This window comes from Corythoichthys intestinalis, chromosome 18, assembly GCF_030265065.1.
Source record: "Corythoichthys intestinalis isolate RoL2023-P3 chromosome 18, ASM3026506v1, whole genome shotgun sequence".
In the NCBI taxonomy this organism is placed as follows: domain Eukaryota; kingdom Metazoa; phylum Chordata; class Actinopteri; order Syngnathiformes; family Syngnathidae; genus Corythoichthys; species Corythoichthys intestinalis.
Genome location: NC_080412.1, coordinates 22,416,300 through 22,436,312, shown reverse-complemented (window position 1 = coordinate 22,436,312; position 20,013 = coordinate 22,416,300).

Genomic DNA, 20,013 nt, shown 5'->3' with positions numbered 1-20,013 from the left:
TGGAATTAAAGGTTGATTCCGACTTACGCTGAAATTCGGGTTATGTCGCCACCGTAGGAACGGAACTCATTCGTAACCCTGTGACTACCTGTATATGATTGTTTTTCTAGTTAAGAGGCAAGAGGTCTAGGAGCCTTCCCTCCTCACCAAGGTCATCCAGATAAGAGTGACTCTCGTGTTCTTCCATTGTTTTTTTCCCAGCTGTTTGGCTGGCACTAGCTTGTCAATTTGCATAGCCATAATATAAAGTCCATCAATCGGAAGGTCAGGGACAGAATCTTCTCGAGGGCACCTGGGACCCTCTAGGGGATTCATTCCTGGCCAGCCGATTCTTAATAAATGTAATCTGTTTTTGTTCCTGAATTATGTGTCGTCATCTGTTCATTAAGAGAATCAAAGAACATGTGAAAAGAGAAAATCGACTTTTTTTCTTCACTATGTCCCCAAAACAATTCTCTGAACCAAAATTCAAAAGCAATGTCTGATTTCCATTGCATTTTGATTTCGTTCCAACTATTTTTATGCAGGTTTTTCTGAAAATTTGTTTTTGTTTTTTTGTCCATTGGAAGAGGAGTACTAAGACCTTTAAATCCACAACTTCTAAAAATTGCATCACCTTATCTCACTGTTCAATGCTACTGAATCGAATACTGCTTCTATGGAGTAATATTGGACTGGTTTTAAGCAAATAGCAACCTTTTCTGCTCTAACTTTACATCAATTATAAATTCGACATTCCATAATCCATCATCTCAATGACTTGGCTAAACCCTGACAACCACCAAGGGGCTTTTTGTGAATCAGTGAACAGTACAAATAGATATTAAAAATCAATCGGCATTGCCCTATTGGAATTGATTTCAATTGACGCAAAGCAAATATCAAAGATTACAAAATTGTTCATTTTATTTTTAAATGAATTAGGGCTGTCAAACGATTAAAATTTTTAATCGAGTTAATTACATCTTAAAAATTAATTAATCATAATTAATCGCAATTAATCTCAATTCAAACCATCTATAAAATATGCCATATTTTTCTGTAAATTATATATATATTCTGTAAAATAATTTGTTGGAATGGAAAGATAAGACACAAGATGGATATATACATTCAACATCCGGTACATAAGGACTGTAGTGGGCATTTCACTCTACTGTCATTTAAATCTGTCTATGCTGTCCTCACTCCGAAGCGTCTACTTTTTCCAAAGCTAGACAGCTAGTGAACGACGCCTTAATAATCAGACTTCCTTCCTTTTTCATCTGATTTATTAATAAAATGGCCTCAAACCACTGTCCTCTTTAGACCGTAGTGAAACTACAAAAAAAAAGTACACAAGCATTGCATTAGCAACAACGTTAGCTTAGCACGCTATACAGGACAAAAACAAAAAGCGTCTCATACAAAAAATATAACATTTCGCTTACTAACATAATATGTACATTCTTTACAACAACCATACTTATGGACAAATCTTGTCCAAGGATCATATAAGCACAACATTACAACGTAGGCGTCAGCTCAAGACGTCGTGCAGCCATATTGAACTGGCAAGAAAGCAATAAACCATGTCGCAAAGCGACCACAAGAGTTCGCTGTTAGACAGCACAAAAAAACTTGCTGTAAAACTTACCAAAAGGCAGAATACTGTCTGAGCGGGACATGTGCGTTAATTGCGTCAAATATTTTAACGTGATTAATTTAAAAAATTAATTACCGCGCGTTAACGCGATAATTTTGACAGCCCTAAAATGAATACATAAAATGCAGCAAAAACCATGCCATTTCATTAATCCACGTATTATCAAATATGTTTTGGAATGTAAACAACAATTATAACTTAATGGTCGGGATTCTATTGATTTATTTAACCTTTATTTATCCAGGTAAGGCAACGGAGAACAGATTTTCATATGTAAAGCCGACCTGGCTAGAGACAGCAGAGTCAATCAACTCTTCAGCCTGGCATTGTAATGCAGAAGCCATTTTAGCTCATTAGGTGTCAGTCACACCTGATGAGTTCAGAAACCCCATAGATACCTCAGAAGGCCCACTGGCAATGACAAATGCATGTGCACACACTCAGCGAGTGTGAAGGATAATCACAATCCATAATTGCTTCTTAAATCACAATGTTAATGACTAGATCTCTTGATTGTAATGCATTGTAACCATCCCATTAATATGGATGGGAATGCAGCTTTGGGAGCCATCTGTGTTTCTAGAGGAGTACACAACAGGCACGCTTATTTCAAGGAGCGTCTTGCGGCTAGGGACCATAGAGCGCATAATCAATGAGAATTCCGCCACCGAATTTGAGAGCCGAGAACTCTAAATTGATCCATCAATCACCATTTCAAAAGGGATTATTCATCTTCTCCATACTTGACGTTTATTCAGAGATAAGATGAAAGCACCACTATAATAAATGGCAGACAGAGGGAAAAGACAACGCTACAGAATACAATCACTTTTTCTATTGTGCTCACTTTGGGGCGAGGGTAGGCGATTGCCTTAGGTTACCTCTGGGTGGAATCAATTATACACCATTTTTATGAAGACGGTCTTTGGTGTTCACGGGAATGTACGGAAGAGTGCAAGTTCCCGAGATACCTCATTTTTTATTTTATGTTCTCACATCAAACTGGCTCTTTATTCGAAAACTTTTTTCTTACTTACTGCCAGATACGAAATGCGAGGCATTTGAGATGTTATTGCTAAACTTCAAATGGGCCATCCCTCGTCTTCTTTGCCTTATGAGTAATGTATTTTGGGTACAAAAGCATATGTTGCTTTTAATGAAGCTCTGTGGAAACTCCTCAGGGCTGTCTGTTTGTGGTTGCGTTTGTGAGGAAAGCGGAAGGAAACAAATGCCCTGCAATTGGCTTCGGGTTGCTTTTAACAGCCTTACTATGCATTTCAGCAATTATGTGGCATTTTACTTACGCCATGAGATTGTTAAGTAGCTCCACTGGTGAGGGATTGTTTTGATTGCCATTAGCCAGAGTACGCACTTAACTTGGTTTTTAAGGGCCTTGCAATAGTGAGAGTTACTAGTAGTCAACATTAAGTCTTGCCTTTTGTTTAAGTTTTTCTTTCTCCTATGTAGGCTTTGGAGGTCAACACAAGGAATTATTGGCGTTTTTAGTTGTATTTCTTCCTATGGGCAGAGGCAGGGGCGGACTGGGGTGGGTGCAGTGGCCTTGGAGTCACTGAAAGACCGGCGCATTTCATGATGGCATCCTGAGTGAAACATGGGTGGCCCGATCTTTGATCATTTCTGCTTCGAACTTCCGGTTTAGACAGAACAACATGAAGTGCGGTTGAAGTAAGCAGTGTGTTAAAACCAGTGTTGTTAAAGGGTATGACAACACCTGGGGAAATGCTAATATTCCATCATTTATCCATAAACGCATGCCTTTTGGATTCATATCATGCCACTTCGTGTAATTACACACATCGCAACACCAAGAAAATGATAGAAATTTGGATCGATTGTCAAGCTAAAAGGGCCCGCCCACGAGATCCCGCAAATCTAGCATATTGTGTGCGTGACGTCACGACAAGGAAACAACCGGCTCAGTGCTTAGTACTGAATGGCGGCGGTGATAGCGGACAATTTTGTTTCTAGTTGCAGCGACGAATCCGACGTAACGAACATTCTTCTAATGGTGACGAGGAGAGTTATGAACCTTTCTTTGGCGTTTTGGGTTATCAATTTGAGCCCAAACGAAAGCCAATGCAGCCTAATGAAAGGATCATTGAGAGGAGCAATCACACTGATGAAACACCGGCAACATCGTGTGGGAAACAGCGAATGGTTTGTTTTGCATTTCTTTTTGTGAAGCTGATACACCGTGACCGCAAAATAATGTAATGTATAGAATAATTATCATTTATTGTGCTATCATTAGTTTTCGCTCTGCCAACAGACACAAATATGAATGGGATTTGAGGATTTGTTCTATATATTTTACAAGCGATAATTTATACATGTGTCCAGTCCTATATCCAATGCGTGATATGTTTTTATTATAAAAGAGTACTCACTCTGGCCATTTCGAGCTTGGCTGCTCCGCTCCTTTGGTTAGCCTGGGGTGGTCTCATCAGAGCCAGTCGTCCTCTTTCTTGATATCACGGGACATTTAGGTGGCTGCACGTGTATGGTGGCTGCTTTCATCAGCAGTTTCTTAGCAAAACCTGATTTCATTTGTCCATAATTCGAATAGCTTTCAGGTGTAAAATGCACACCACACAAAACCGTGCCGGAGGCTGGGTCTGCAAAATTAGCCCTCTTAGCACGGACGAACTCTACTCATTGTCTGCGTAGTCCAGCTCTTTTTCTCGCGTTCGGGAACTCATGGGTACTACATTGCGACAAATGGCTATTAGTAGACCACATAGCATGACAGGTTTGAACCATTTTAGCGATTTTTTGATAAAACACGAACGCAACTCTCTCGTCGATAAACAACGATTGCACCTGCCTCGACCTTTCGTTTCCTTGTTATGACGTCTCCGCCCCATTCGGCTGTTTCCGAGATACTTTCGGAAATGTTCGTAATTTTCGATCTATTTTCGATAATTGCTCATGAATGCGATTTACTTTTTTGTTAACTTTATTAATATTTGTTATCTTGCCACATAACGGTTCTATTGATATCTCACAGCCCCTTAGTGTTTTAATACCCTTTAATAACGGCTTTAGAATATAACGGCGTTACTAACGGCGTTAGTTTCTTCAGTAGTGAGCAATCTAATTTATTACTTTTCTTATCTTGGCAACGCCGTTACCGTTACTGAGACGGGAAAAGGCGTGCGTTACTATGTGTTACGATGTTGGTTGACTGACGCGAGAAAAGTCTGAAAAAGACGGACTCACGGAGACGAGAGAGCAGAGCAGGAGTGGGGAGGAGGCAAGGGAGTGTGACGCCGTTGCAAACGCGATGCTACTATGCTAGGTGGCTACAATAATACCTGACTGTAGCCGATAGCCTACAAACTGCGCCCACATGATGCTTCGGTAGATATCATATATATACAGAACTGGATGCAAATGACAGACACGGAGGCATTAGCAACATGTATGATAAAAAACTAGATGCGTTAGTAAACAGCCGCCATCTTAAATAAGTAGACTTCTCAGGAAGGCTCTATTGTAGAGAACCTTCCTAGCGAACCTAAGTAACTTTTTATCTAAAATGCTCATAAATCGGCAAAACTTTACTTAAATCTGTCTTTAAATGGTGAAACAGTTTAAAAACCTGCACATGTCGAAAATAGACAGAAGGGAACTAATGCAATAACGGGAGCAATTTTAACAACTTTATCGGTTGATTCACAACATTAAATGACTTCCAAACATAGATAAGGTTACTATCTAGTTATCGCAATACCCATGTGTCTAGTTAAGTTTAGGGTAAAGAATTGGGCAGGCTGCAGGCGACCATCATGATTTTAGGACGCTATGCAGGTGTGTGCTGTTCCTTATGGGAAACGCAGTCTTCCTTAAGGCAAAACATTACCGCTTTTGTCCACCGGCGTCATTAAAATCGACTAAAACTGAAGAGTTACCAAGTGTTGCTTGAACTGGTTCGCCTCCTAGTGTAATGTCTGGGACTTGCCAGGGACCCAGCATGTGTGAAAGCAGCCATTTATGATAATTAAAATGAATTCCAATGAATTTTCATACCTGAGCAAGGTACGGTACAGTCCCTGATAAAAGTCTTGTCGCTTATACAATTGCTAATAACCTGACCTTTAATTATTCAATTGGTTTCAGAAATGGCTCATATGAAAGCTAAGACCCTCCCAAATGATGTTGAATGTACAAAAATATATTTGTTTCACTGAAAAATGATTCATATGAAAGCTAAGATCCTCCCAAATGATGTTGAATGTACAAAAATATATTTGTTTCACTGAAAAATGATTTATCATTTAATGAAAACATAAAAGTCAAATTTTGGCAAGACAAAAGTGTTGTGGCCTACAGAAAGTAATGTGAAAATTGGACAAAAAGTGTACTTCAAATACAAAAATATGTTACATAACATAAGCGAATTAAGTGGTGGTGCTGTGAGATCCAAATTTAATATTTTGTATGACTTCCATGGGCTTGAAGGACTGCATCCATGCGGTTCGGCGAGGATTCATACAATTTATTGGTGAAGTAATCAGGAACATCAAAGAAAGCAGTCTTGTATGCCTCCCAGAGTTCATCAAGATTCTTGGGTTTCGTCTTCCATGCTTCCTCTTTCATCCTACCCCAGACATGCTCAATGATGTTCATGCCTGGTGACTGGGCTTGCCAGTCCTGGAGGATCTAGATCTTTTTCCACTGCAGTCTGTCGAATTCTGTCTAGAAATGGCCTCCATGGTCGAATCAGTGTCCAGAAACCAGCATTAAACAAAAGACAATTAGAAAACCGTGTGGCATTTGCCAAGGCCCACAGCCTGTCAAAAGGATGGACGCTGGAAAAGTCGCAAAAGGTGGATTTTTCAGATAAATCTTCCATTGAATTACACCATAGTTGCCACAAATATTGCAGGAGGCCTACTGGAGCCTACATGGATCCGAGATTCACTCAGAAAACAGTGAAGTTTGGTGGTGGCAAAATCATGGTCTGGGTTTACGTCCAGTTTGGGGGTGTGCGAGAGATCTGCAGGTTGGAAGGCAACATAAATAGTCTGAAATATCAACAAATCTTAGCTGCCTCTTACATTCCTAACCATAAAAATGGACAAATTCTGCAGCAGGATGGTGCGCCATCGCATACTTCAATCTCTACATCAAAGTTCCTCAAGGCAAAGAAGATCAAGATCCTCCAGGACTGGCAAGCCCAGTCACCAGACATGAACATCATTGAGCATGTCTGGGGTAGGATGAAAGAGGAAGCATAGAAGACGAAACCCAAGAATGTTGATGAACTCTGGGAGGCATGCACGACTGCTTTCTTTGATATTCCTGATGATTTAATCAATAAATTCTATGAATCCTTGCCGAACCACATGGATGCAGTCCTTCAAGCCCATGGAAGTCATACAAAATATTAAATTTGGATCTCACAGCACCACCACTTAATTCGCTTATGTTATGTAACATATTGTTCTATTTTAAGTACATTTTTTGTTCAATTTTCACACTACTTTCTGTAGGCGACAAAACTTTTGTCTTGCCAAAATTTGACCTTTATGTCTTCATTAAATGATAAATCTTTTTTCAGAGAAACAAACATATTTTGTACGAGGGGTATTCAAAAAGTAATGCACCCAACTTTATTATGTACAAACAAATTATAATAACAACATGTATTGTACATCAACAGAAAGGTATAAGTGTGAGGATTACATTTTTACTTCTCCACATAATCTCCACCTCTCTCAGGAGCTACAGTCCACCTATGAACGAGGGCATGTATACCAGTGTTGTAGAACTTAGCCAGTTGATCTCTAAGCCATTTCTTGACAGCGGTTTTCACTTCATCGTCATTGCCATATCAGTTGCCCCAGAGTCCTTCTTCCATTGGCCCAAAGAGGTGGTGGTCTGACGGTGCCAAATCAGGAGAATATGGTGGATGTGGTATCACAGTCCATCCAAATGAAGTGATGACCTCCATGGTCCTTATGCTTGTGTGAGGACGTGCATTGTCATGCTGGAGGAGCACGTTTGCCAGGTCCAAGTTGGGCCGAACACATCAAATTCTTGCTTTAACCTTCCTAAGAGTCTCAATGTATACCTCAGAGTTGATGGTTTCCCCCTTCAGCAAAAAAAATCCTCAAGGATTACACTTTGAGAATCCCCAAAAACGGTGGCCATAATTTTGCCAGTTTACTTTTGGACCTTGAACTTTTTGGTCCTTGGTGAATTTTGGTGATGCCATTCCATTGATGTCCTTCATGGTCTTCAGTACTGTTTTTAAATTGCTGTACCCATCTTTTTACAGTACTATAGTCTATGGTATCATCCTTTTAGGCATTTTCCAGCCGGTTTTGACTCCTCAGAGGGGTTTCTCCCCCTGCAACAAGGAATTCGATTACAGCTCTTTGTTTCTGATGAGCTTCAAGAGGGGCAGCCATTTTGGAAGCTAGTTTAAGATTTAAAAATCTGAAAATAAGAAAAACACATATAATAATCGCAAAAAGGTGTGTCCTATCATGTTTGTGCCAAATACAAACAAGATTGGTAAAATCCTGTACAAGCACTGCACTTGAGTGCATTACTTTTTGAATGCCCCTCGTACATTCAACATCATTTGAGAGGGTCTTAGCTTTCATATGAGCCATTTCTGAAACCAATTGAATAATTAAAAGTCAGGTAAATAGCAATTGTGTCTACAAAATGGATAAGCGACAAGACTTTTGTCAGGGACTGTACTATCTTACACTATTCAGCAGCAGAGAGACGGTTTTTATTCTCCATATTGCTTGAAACCTGTGTCCTGCTTAACATTGTGGAACATCACTTTTACAGTGCCTTGCAAAAGTATTCGGCCCCCTTGAACCTTGCAACCTTTTGCCACATTTCAGGCTTCAAACATAAAGATATAACATTTTAATTTTTTGTCAAGAATCAACAACAAGTGGGACACAGTCGTGAGGTGGAACAAAATTTATTGGATAATTTAAACTTTTTTAACAAATAAAAAACTGAAAAGTGGGGCGTGCAATATTATTCGGCCCCCTTGCGTTAATACTTTGTAGCGCCACCTTTTGCTCCAATTACAGCTGCAAGTCGCTTGGGGTATGTTTCTATCAGTTTTGCACATCGAGAGACTGACATTCTTGCCCATTCTTCCTTGCAAAACAGCTCGAGCTCAGTGAGGTTGGATGGAGAGTGTTTGTGAACAGCAGTCTTCAGCTCTTTCCACAGATTCTCGATTGGATTCAGGTCTGGACTTTGACTTGGCCATTCTAACACCTGGATACGTTTATTTTTGAACCATTCCATTGTAGATTTGGCTTTATGTTTTGGATCATTGTCCTGTTGGAAGATAAATCTCCGTCCCAGTCTCAGGTCTTGTGCAGATACCAACAGGTTTTCTTCCAGAATGTTCCTGTATTTGGCTGCATCCATCTTCCCGTCAATTTTAACCATCTTCCCTGTCCCTGCTGAAGAAAAGCAGGCCCAAACCATGATGCTGCCACCACCATGTTTGACAGTGGGGATGGTGTGTTCAGGGTGATGAGCTGTGTTGCTTTTACGCCAAACATATCGTTTTGCATTGTGGCCAAAAAGTTCAATTTTGGTTTCATCTGACCAGAGCACCTTCTTCCACATGTTTGGTGTGTCTCCCAGGTGGCTTGTGGCAAACTTTAAACGACACTTTTTATGGATATCTTTGAGAAATGGCTTTCTTCTTGCCACTCTTCCATAAAGGCCAGATTTGTGCAGTGTACGACTGATTGTTGTCCTATGGACAGACTCTCCCACCTCAGCTGTAGATCTCTGCAGTTCATCCAGAGTGATCATGGGCCTCTTGGCTGCATCTCTGATCAGTTTTCTCCTTGTTTGAGAAGAAAGTTTGGAAGGACGGCCGGGTCTTGGTAGATTTGCAGTGGTCTGATGCGCCTTCCATTTCAATATGATGGCTTGCACAGTGCTCCTTGAGATGTTTAAAGCTTGGGAAATCTTTTTGTATCCAAATCCGGCTTTAAACTTCTCCACAACAGTATCTCGGACCTGCCTGGTGTGTTCCTTGGTTTTCATAATGCTCTCTGCACCTTAAACAGAACCCTGAGACTATCACAGAGCAGGTGCATTTATACGGAAACTTGATTACACACAGGTGGATTCTATTTATCATCATCGGTCATTTAAGACAACATTGGATCATTCAGAGATCCTCACTGAACTTCTGGAGTGAGTTTGCTGCACTGAAAGTAAAGGGGCCGAATAACATTGCACGCCCCACTTTTCAGTTTTTTATTTGTTAAAAAAGTTTAAATTATCCAATAAATGTTGTTCCACTTCACGATTGTGTCCCACTTGTTGTTGATTCTTGACAAAAAAATTAAATTTCATATCTTTATGTTTGAAGCCTGAAATGTGGCGAAAGGTTGCAAGATTCAAGGGGGCCGAATACTTTTGCAAGGCACTGTAAGCTGTTTTCCTTTAATTGGGCTCACTTAGGAGAAAATGTATCACATGTGTCTAAGATTGATGTCAATGATCTGCAGAGCCTTGAGACACGATACCACTCATGAGTTTAATGGAGAAACTCTTAAATCAAATTTGCATTATAATTCAGAACACAGTGTAATCTAGTAGTAACCTCCTCTTATTTCCAAAATAATTGTATTCAAATATTTTGCTCTTTTTTACTTCCAACCGCTGTTGGAGGGAAGAATATGTCCTCCAGAACCCTGAATTTCAGATTCCAGTTTAGGAAGCCCCATTCTCATGGTGTTAAAACATCCTAAGAAAAAATGTTGTTTGATGTTCCAAGTGTAGTTTACTGCGGAAGAAGAGGCCAACCACATACCAGCTCTTGTATTCCCTGCCAGGCAATTTAAAAACTGGGCCATATTATTTGCTGGAAACATGGCAGCTTTTGGTTCTTTTCCTCTTTGGTTAATTGGCAGCGCGCTTCAGAGTCGAAGCTGGTCTGCAGGGAGAAATTCAACACACGAATCTTCATCATGAGTAATGAAGTGGCTCCTTACAAGAAAAAAAATGTAAATTTGGTGCTTGACAACCTGCCAATTAATTTTCCATCGCCATCATCTTGACGTTTTCTGCACACCCTGGGGGAGAATCAAAAGTTTCAGAGTGTATTGAGCAAGCTTTTAATCGTGTTCTTTTCTTCTCGGTAACACATGTTGAGAAATGCAAGCCTGCCCGTTAAAGGGCTCCATTTCATAAATTTCCTCCGCTCATTCCAGCACAAGCAATGAGGGGAAGATCTGAGGATAACAGCAGAGTACATCTAGTCTCTTCTTGTTTAGAAGTAGTCGTGTATTCTTAGTTCACGTACTGAGCAGATTAGGACGGCAAATTTGCAAATGACAATATTTCCTTCAGGGCAGCGAGCTCGATACTCTGTCGAGAAGTCATAAGGTTCTTGGCTCAGACTTTCTTATGTGGAGTTCACTTATGAGCAACTTGTGGATTTTATGGTTTCCACACACCCACACACACCCTGGGCTGGCTGCTAGCCAGTTGCAGGGCACACAGGAGACAAATACCAGAATCACTCACATTCACACCTATGGACAATTTCGATTCTTCAATATGGATTGAAGGAAGATGTCGTAAGAGATATCAATGTGTCATTTATAACCTGAATGAATCAGTATTGAAACTGGGGACGAACATTTGGAACTCGAGTGAATATCTAAGTCAGGGGTCCCCAAAGTTTTTCCTGTGAGTGCCACATAACTTTTCCCTTCTCTGATGAGGGGCCGGGGTCAGTTTGTAACTGAAAAAGTGTGACGATTGCAGGAGTGCCTAAAAGTAAAAATTTAATGTTTTTCAGAAAGCTTCAATCAAATAACCCTTTCTGGATTCTTCACGGAACAAAAGTAAATAAAATCAAAATAACAATATAATATAACAATAATAAATAATAATAACACTATTAATTATAGATAATAACCAAATAACCCTCTCTGAGTTCTTCACAGAAAATTGCCAGCAAATAGATAACACAATTGAGAAAAAAAAAAAAAAAAAAAATCAAAATGCTCTCTGGTATTGTTCAAAGGGCCGGACCAAATGTGGAGCCGGGTACCCGGCCCGCGGGCCGTAGTTTGGGGACCACTGATCTAAGTACTGTGGACGGTGAGTCAAACCAGCCAATAAATGCACAATGAAAGGAGAACTAAAAAAACACGAGTTGAACGGGAGTCTAAGTCGCATTTTGAGGGGAATTTTATTTTATCAGAGCTCAAGAACAAGCTGTTGGAGAGGCTAGTGTGGACTTAATAGGTGCTTACCGCAAATGGATGTATGCTCTGTGCGTCAGAACATAGCAGAGGGAAAAGTGGAGTTGGTTTTGGCCATTTTTCATTTGAGTTTGGCACAGACAGCCGTCTAAAGTCATAGGAGGATCGTTTGTGACGTAATTTTTAATGTTTCTCGCATTGCATCACAGTAGTTTGTGGTTACAAAAAAACAAACAATACATTTTAAAAAATAAATAAATAAAAAAACTGTGTTTTGCTGTACATGAACTGCATTTCATTTTGTGGCCACAATCTTTTCTGAGTTAGTATGAAAAATTCTAAAACTTTCTAGAGCATGTTCAGGGCTTTCTTTTTAAAAGCGATAAATGTCTCCCAAGCAGTTCTGAAGCCAAAACAGAGGTGAGTCAGACCAACATCATCATCTCAGATCTTATACAGGCTTTGAATTCAATTTTGTTGCCAGTGTACACTGGCAAGCACACATAGATGCCAGGTAGTGCTCAAGCACTGGCCCTTGCCATCTTAACCGAGCAAGTGCCCTTATTAAGTCATATTATAATTATGTTAATAATGCGTGTGCCCCCCCAAGCGGCGCAGCCATAATCACTGTGACAGCGCCCTCTGTCCTCCAAACATGGAAACAGGCCTCAGCACAGTACAGCAGCTTCCAACCACGCCCTCTCCTCGCCCCCTACGCAGAGTTAAGAAGTAATATGTACATGTATGTGCCCTCCTAAACCTCAGTTACTTAACTATTTGTCTCGTGAAGTAGCCTTTGTCTCTGTGGAACTCTCTAAATTATCCGAATGTTCAGTCCCACCTGATAAACAAACTAGACTAGCCACTTGCCATAAATCAAACAGATGTAACGTGGTAGTAGGAAAAATAAATAAAATTGTATACTGTAATTCCCTCGGCTGTGAGGGGATAGGAGTCGAAATGGCATCACTCAATTTCATGTGACAAAAATGAAAACATTAATACAGCTGGCTGCAGCGAGTGTGACTGCTATCACTAGCTCCCAGCCCGTTCTCTGTCACTCCACTTGCTCGCTTTCTCCTACGTCACAGCTCACACGTCCAGAGCATCTCTTAAAGGGGCTGCACATAGTTATGGATTTCACATTATTACAGCTCAATATGTAGTCATGTGTTTGCATGTTTAGTACAAGTATTTCTACATCGGGTGAATGTTGTTGCATGAATGTTTTGTAAAAGAGAACAATTGTGGCTCATTAGAGCCTACAAGTCTTTAAATCCGAGTATCACTTTCAGTATCACCTCAGTAGCCTTCTACTACTTCATACCTTCTGATACTCACTATTTGTACACATTTGTCAGAGTACATGGCTATTTTTGGAGTATTGGGCAATCACTGATTTGGTCACATGATCGGATCCGATCCAGTAGTCGCGTGTTTTCAGTACCATCGTGCTTATAGGCTGCTGTAAATCAAACCACTAAGCAAATACAGGGGTTGGACAAAATAATGGAAACACCTAACATTTTGGCATCACAATCATTGAACATAATTGTTAAAGAATGTCATGAGGAACATTCTAATGAAGTTGAGCATCTCGTATGGCCGGCATAATCCCCAGACATTATTGAGCATTTACGGCAGGGGTGTTACAAAGGGGGGGGGGGGGGGGGGGTTCAGTGCCCACCCACAGACACGCTCTGCCCAGCCAAAGAAAACTGGATGTAGTACTAACGGCAGTCTGGGCACCGCGTATGGTATCCCATTCATATAGTACTGATGTGTTCTAAGTATTAACCTTTGCGTTGTTACCTCCTCTTTCACCTTGAAAAAAAAAGGAAATGAAATGTTGTTGTTTTTTACAGTTTATCAAAGTTTTCACCAGTGTTCACCTGGCTGTTGAGTTTGGTGAGTTTTGAAGCATTCTGAGGGGGTCAAAGTATGGCTCAAAGCGTCGGCGGGACAAAGATTGACTGCTAGGGGGCGCTACATAGTGTATTTGGAATTTGTCTTTACACAGTATCAAAGATTGCACCTGTCTTGACCTGCCTGCTGATTTTGGTGCACTTTGAAGCATTCTAAGGGGGTCAAATTGAGCTCAAAGGGGGATGCGGAACAAACTGTAACAATAATAATAATAATAATAATAATAAAACCGAGGAACCATAATAGGTTACCTTAAAAAAACATTGTCACCTGCATGTCCACACTGTTCAGTTATGGTTAGGGTTGTTCCGATCATGTTTTTTTGCTCCCGATCCGATCGTTTTAGTTCGAGTATCTGCCGATCCCGATATTTCCCTATCCGATTGCTTTTTTTTGCTCCCGATTCAATTTCAATCATTCCCGATAATTTTTCCCAATCATATACATTTTGGCAATGCATTAAGAAAAAAATGAATAAAACTCGGACGAATATATACATTCAACATACAGTACATAATTACTGTATTTGTTTATTATGACAATAAATCCTCAAGATGGCATTTACATTATTAACATTCTTTCTGTGAGAGGGATCCACGGATAGAAAGACTTGTGACTTTGTATAATGTGACTAAATATTGCCATCTAGTGTATTTGTTGAGCTTTCAGTAAATGATACTGCAGCCATTCAACCCAAATGCATGATGGGAAGTGGAACCATGACTGTGCGTAATGCTACCAATTCATATATCTTCTCTGCGTTGAAAAATAACTTAAGGCGTTAAGAAAAAGATCAATTGCTACCTTGCTTCCACACATTGCTTCCCATGATATTTTTAATCATAGGGAGAGGGATTGTAAGGCTTTAGCCTATTAAAAAAAGGCTCCAAAGGCTGCCAAAATTCACTCCATTCATTTTATGCTGCCTTTTATCTCTCTAAATGGGTAAAACGGCGCCATTACAGATTGAGCGCGACAATGCGTGAGTGGGTCGTGCAACGCATGCATTAATTGCGTTAAATATTTAACGTGATAAATTGTTTTAAAAATTACCGCCGTTATCGGGATAAATTTGATAACTCTACCTTAAGCCTAAACTAAAGACTCTGGATGAGTGTAACATATTATATCTGTAACATTAAATACAATTAGAAAATGGTAAATGGTGTTATACTTAACAATTTAATCAAAAAATATATATATGTTAAAAAAAGGCATGGCCAATATTTTTTTGCCGATTCCGATACTTTGAAAATGACGTGATCGGCATCCGATCGATCGGAACATCTCTAGTTATGGTTGTGTTCTAGGTCAAATAAAATAAAATCAACTTTTATTTGTTTAGACCAAATCACAACAACAGTTTTTTTCAACGAGAAAACAAAACATGTTTTAAGGTGCAGTAGCCCTACGCTGGATTTCGACCTACTTGAGCGTTGTAGCACCTGGCATCCTGGTAACACCACTGATTTACGGTCAATTTTAGAGATTCAATTGAGACGTCAATTTCCACCACCATCGTCTCTGAAAGAGTTAGGGTATTTCAACTGAAGAATGGCTTAAAATTCCTTTGGAAACAATTCACAAGTTGTATGAATCAATACCTCGGAGAACTGAGGCTGTAATTGCTGCAAAAGGCGGACCTACACTACATTAAATTAGTTTTTGTTGATTTTTTTAAGGTGTTTTCATTATTTTGTCCAACCCCTGTATGTCTGATGAATGAAACTACTGCTCTTTACGAACTAAGAGCGTAGGTTTGGTCTCAAAATTGGTAGGGACGATATAACAGCATAACCTGCATGTAAACTTTTTGCTGGGGACAGGACATTAATAAGACCAAACAGATGTGTTGAATGGGGGTCAGGCCTACATTTATCACGAATATGAACCTAATTAATTTGTAAGCTATATGACCAATGCAAAATAAATCTGTATTGGTTTTTACTAACTTTCAGACAGCAAATTTATAGCATCTTAAATTGATATTTTTCTTAAATCTAGTCGAATAATTTTCTCCATCTTGTTTTGAGTGTTCAAGACTAGTTAACAGATTAATGCGTCAGATTATTTCATTTCCTTTAAATAAATATTACCATTTGTCCTTATTAAGCCCATACAGTACATCTAAAAGTCGGTCATTTTTCACCTAAATCAAGAAAAAATGCTTTCAAATAATGTTTTGAACAATATCTATTCTTGAATTTAAAAAATTCCTTATTGTTTTTAGATGAAATACACTAACTTTTTGATAAAATAAGTGTGTTAAGATTATTTTCAGCTAGCCATTTTTCTTATTTCAAGAAATCTGGGTAAAATTTACTTGAAGCACTGGCCGATCATTTCACTTATTTCTAGTAGATTTACAGTGAAAACAAGGGAATTTTTAACTAGTTTTAAGGAGGTGTGTTTTTGCAGTGCATATGTATTGGTTCAAGTGATACACCATTGGATTCAAACCTTTGTTTTAAAAACCTTCCTACTTGATTTTGAGATATTCACACAGATTCATGTTATGCTAACTCTGATGCAGGTCGGCCTTTCAGTGGCAAAATTAGTGGTGGTGGGGGTGGGGGTCAAGTCATCAGCCAATCAAACGTACGTTTGAGGGGAAAAAATGGACTGCCACATTCAGCAAGTGAAAAGAGGTCAGGGTAAGTCTGAACCTAATGAAAGCAATTCACTTTAAAATGGTAGGGTCAATTCTATCCTTACAACATATGGGAAGTAGGGCTGTCAAACGATTAAATTTTTTAATCGAGTTAATTACAGCTTAAAAATTAATTAATCGTAATTAATCACAATTAATCCCAATTCAAACCATCTATAAAATATGCCCTATTTTTCTGTAAATTATTGTTGGAATGGAAAGATAAGACAAGATGGATATATACATTCAAAATACAGTACATAGGGACTATTTGTTTATTATAACAATAAATCAACAAGATGGCATTAACATTATTAACATTCTGTTAAAGCGATCCATGGATAGAAAGACTTGTAGTTCTCAAAAGAACAATGTTAGTACAAGTTATAGAAATTTTATATTAAAACCCCTCTTAATGTTTTCGTTTTAATAAAGTTTGTAAAATTTTCAATCAAAAAAATAAACTAGTAGCCCGCCATTGTTGATGTCAATAATTACTTACACAATGCTCATGAGTGCTGAAGCCTATAAAATCAGTCACATCCAAGCGCCAGCAGAGGGCGGCAAAACTCCATAAAGCACAATTAACAAGCAGTTCACTGTACTGTCATTTAAATCTGCCTGAGCAGGGGGGAGTGCGTTAATTGCGTCAAATATTTTAACGTGATTAACTTTAAAAATTAATTAACGCCCGTTAACGCGATAATTTTGACAGCCCTAATGGGAAGGCAATCTAAATTACTTATTTAACTGAAGTCATTATATAATGGAAACGGGTCATAAATATAGGATTGCAACAGCATATGCAAAGTATCCTGAAAAAATCAGATCGGAAGATTAAAAAATCACCATCGGGACTTCCCTACTTCTAGGCTCTTCACTTTGCCTGCTGTCAAAAAAAAAAGGTGGGGGGGGGTATCACACCTGGGCATAAATCACACCTGAGTAGCCAAACTAAGAAAACAAAATGCATGTTATAGTCCAGAAAATATGGTAGTTTATTTAAAAAGACCTTTCTTTCTTGAACATTTCTAAATAAGAAGTCAAATACCCAGGAAGCTTAATCTCGTCATTGATGCATTTTACCCCAATAAGGAAAGAATACTTTGCTAACCCTGATGACTCCACACTGAGCCTTAGACTAATTTTCTGCCTCTTTAGGGCTTGTGGCCTATTAGCAGTAGCACATAAACACAAGTTGGTATACATGTTATGTGGAGGAGAGAGAAAAAGGAAGCCAGATGCAGCCAAGCTAAGTGCATTAAGGATACAATTTAAGTGCTTCCCAACAGTAGTCTTATGGGAGACCTCTTAAGAGGCAAGGGCATTGTTGTGAGACCGTGTTCCACAAGATTGGTGTTTACACATTCTTGGCTACACCGCAAATAAAGGGAAAGAGATTAAAAAGACACTCTGCCCTCCAATGCAACAAATCGCTTCTTGAGCAAATTAATTACAAGACACAACGATTCTGTTATGTCTGACCTTCAAGCCATCATGAACAGGATTAATTTAAAAGTTACGTTGTCATTTGGATAATGTCTGACTTATATGTAGGTGTTTGCAGTGTCATCTATTTAATGTAAGGGAGAACAGGGTCGGTTATCACACGGGTTGGTTGTCACACTACTATTGTAAGTAACTACACTCGACCACCAGACGGCGGTGTTGCACAATAATGGTATTGAAATGATTAGAATTGCACCAATTTAATTAAATGTACATTGTCTTTACTTTAGACTGTCACATCAATTTCAAGTGTAAGGACAAAGCTACACTTTTGATACAAATTCTCAAGCTAGCTAGTTGCATGCTACACCATCAAAGTATTCAGAGGATTTTTATCGTCCCTCAACAGGGCACAGTAAAATTGTTTTCCTTTTTTTCTTTCTTTTTCTTTTTTTAAATTCTTTTTTATTGTATTTATTTATTTTTTTTAAAAACCTGTCCTGTTCAGCTGCTTAGATACGGAGAATAGGAATTTAAGTGTCCTTATGGTTTTAATAAACATATGAGTTTGATATACAGTGATTCCTCGCTACTTCACGCAAAAAAATAAAACATACAGGTGAGCTGTCCCGAGCCGATCGCTTAGTCTAAACCCTCCCTCTCCCTGCTCTTTGTTCCCCAGGCAGGCAGTGCACGTGCACTGGAGTTGCTTATTAAAGTTAACAATGTTGACGGATGTTTGTGTTTGATCTTGCCAGAGTCATGGGCTTCAAAAGCGCCGCATGCCTCAATTATCGTTTAACTTGTTAAACAGTTGCTGAGCAACTCATTGTGTGTAAGTGAGAAGATTTGAGTAGACTCAATGAAGTGCTGCCTTGGAACAGACAGGCTCTGCGTGCGCATTGCGCGGGCGGGGGGGTAAGAAAGCGCGCGCTGGAATGAATGTGTGTGGTGACGTTCGAGGCAGCAGGACATGTTGTGTTCACGGCAGTAAACGTCACATGTTAAAAGTTAGCAGTTTTAATTTCCACATGTCACTCCAAGTCACAGCCGAGGGAGGTAACAAGCATTTGATGAAGCCAAGCATTTTTCTACTACAGTACTTTATTCTTGTTAAAAGTAATTCAGTGGGACAGTAACATGTCTAAAACATATCATAATTATAACATTTGAAGTGTATATATACTTTTTTTATTTTTTATTATACTTTGGGGGGGAAAAGTAAACTGGTCTTATTGGTATCTCTTTCCAATGCTAAATCTGAATAAATACATTGGACACATACACACATTGTGTGAAATTGTTCTTCAACAGCTCTCAGTTGTGTATATTGTTTAAACGGAACAAAAACCCAATCTTGTGCAGGCACTGGGCATACACTACACTGCTCAAAAAAATAAAGGGAACACTGAAGTAAAACATTGCAGAAATGAATGAGTGAAATGTTTTTATTAAATACTTTGTTCTTTCCTTAGTTGAATGTGCTGACAACAAAATCACGCACAAATTATCTATGAAAATCAAATGTATTAACCCATGGAGGTTTGAATTTTGAAGTACAGTGGGGCAAATAAGTATTTAGTCAACCACCAATCGTGCAAGTTCTCCTACTTGAAAAGATTAGGGATGCCTGTAATTGTCAACATGGGTAAACCTCAACCATGAGAGACAGAACGTGGGGGAAAAACAACAGAAAATCACATTGTTTGATTTTTAAAGAATTTATTTCTAAATTAGAGTGGAAAATAAGTATTTGGTCACCTACAAACAAGCAAGATTTCTGGCTGTCAAAGAGGTTTAACTTCTTCTAACGAGGTTTAACGAGGCTGCACTTGTTACCTGTATTAATGGCACCTCTCGTAACTCATTATCAGTATAAAAGACACCTGTCCACAATCTCAGTCAGTCACACTCCAAACTCCACTATGGCCAAGACCAAAGAGCTGTCGAAGGACACCAGAGACAAAATTGTAGACCTGCACCAGGCTGGAAAGACTGAATCTGAAATAAGTAAAACGCTTGGTGTAAAGAAATCAATTGTGGGAGAAATTATTAGAAAATTGAAGACATACAAGACCACTGATAATCTCCCTCGATCT